Below are 2,158 nucleotides of genomic sequence, written 5' to 3'. Positions count from 1 at the left end.
AAACACTCATACAGACAGGCCAGCAGTAGATGATGATGGTGAGTGGAAGAGTGTGATTTCTGCAGTAATGTCGCCGCCATATGGAGAGAATAAAACATTGAGGTCTTGCAGCATTGTAGGCAAAAGTGAAAAGTTATTAGCCTATATTATATTGTATTACATTACATTACAGTCATTACATCATATTATATTCTATTAATTTTGAGGACATGTATTAATATAATATTATTACAATTCTGAGGAATATAATAATATAATATAATATAATGCCTCACATGATAACCAAGATCAAATTCCAGAAGAAAATTTTATTGTTCAGAGATTCCTCTTTCATAGCTCAAGATACTTAATGGAGCTATTCAGGATGTTATTTTGTTCCTCATAAATTTCTTTACAGGAAAAATAGACACTAATGGAGTCAATTGTTGACATATATAGGAATACTATAGATAGAGCTATGATGATGATGATGATGATAATAATTAGTTACATTTATAGCGCTTTTCATGGGAACTCAGAGCTCCTTACATAGAAGGTGGGAATCTCCTCAACCACCAACATTGTGCAACATCCACCTGGATGATGCAACAGCAGCCAGTGGGCCAGAACTCCCACCACACACCAGCTTACTGGTGGAGAGGAGACTGAGTGATGAAGCCAATCAATATATATATATGGATGATTAGGAGGACAGAGGACAATGGGCAAATTTGGCCAGGATGCTGGGGTTGCACCCCTACTTTTTTTTCGAAGGACATCCTGGGATTTTTAATGTCCACATAGAGTCAGGACCTCGGTTTAACGTCTCATCTGTAGTGTATAGACAGAATGTGTCTCACTGTACTGGGCGTTAGGACCCACACAGACCACAGGGAGAGAACCCACTGCAACCCCTGCAACCTAACTAACACCTCTTTAGCAACCTAGTTTTTCCAGGAGTCTCCCATCCAGGTACTGACCAGGCTCAACCCTGCTAAGCTGCAGTGGGAAACCAGTCTTGGGCTATAGGGTGATAGATGAATGAGAACATAACTCAGAATCAGATCATTTAAATCTTCAGTTAATTGGTAATAATTAACTGAATCTCTCACTTTTGATTGCAGATTCTGAACAATTGTTGAGCTCTCTTTTGAAACTCAAGAGGAGACCTGAAATTAATTACTTGGGGACTTTTTGTTAGGGAAAAGTTTTGAGATGCATGGAGACTTCAGCCTTAATTTATTTGCTGTATAAGAAATCAGCTGATATATTAAGATATCGAATTTGTGATTTGTATATATTGATGGAGAATAGTTGTATATGTTGTAACTTCAGTCTGTAGCCAGCAGAGGACGCACCTTAACCACATCTGAACTCTCTGTCACTCAAACTCAAATAATGACATCATCAGTATCATATTCATATATCATGTAGACACAGAACATGAAGTAATATTGAATGCAACATTATCAAAGGGTTTGAGATGTCAGTTCTACATTTTGCAACAAGGGGACTGATGTCTCCTGATGTCCTGTAACCTTACATATGTTAATAAAAAAACTAATTAAAGTAATGATTCATAACTGCCTATCTGAAAAATGAACAGGGAGAAAAAGTTTACATATGACCTGTTTTGTGGGTTTTACCCAATATATTAGCTTTGAGGTCATCAATTTGCAAATATCATTAGGTACATGCATGCAGGTATAAAGAAATCAAAGGTATAAAGATATCAAATTAATGCTTTGTAAAGCTCCATAAGCTTTTGAAGTCTTGATAGCCTTCTTATTTAGAAAGTCTCTAATACTGTTTACATACAGCCAACAAAATCATAAAATTGAGTTTCTGATTAGTAAACTTACATTTCTGAAAATATATTGCTAAGAGCTGACCAAATTAATCTTATAGCTGCAGTCCGATACTTTTTTGGTTCAAAAATGATATTATAAGAGAGTACATAAAGAATCCATTTTCCAAACCGTGCTTTTGTCTATCACTAAAGTACACATACAATCAGTGTTGGGCAAGTTACTTTAAAAAAGTAATTAGTTACAGTTACTAGTTACTTCTTCCAAAAAGTAACTAAATTAGTTACTCAGTTACAAATTTTAAAAGTAACTAGTTACTTAAGAAAGTAACTATTGTGTTACTTTCAAGTAAAATTAAATTTTAAATGCTC

Source organism: Rhinichthys klamathensis, unplaced genomic scaffold (assembly GCF_029890125.1).
Source record: "Rhinichthys klamathensis goyatoka isolate OS25496 unplaced genomic scaffold, OSU_Roscu_1.1 h1tg000169l_1, whole genome shotgun sequence".
Lineage (NCBI taxonomy): Eukaryota > Metazoa > Chordata > Actinopteri > Cypriniformes > Leuciscidae > Rhinichthys > Rhinichthys klamathensis.
This window is presented reverse-complemented; position numbering follows the sequence as displayed.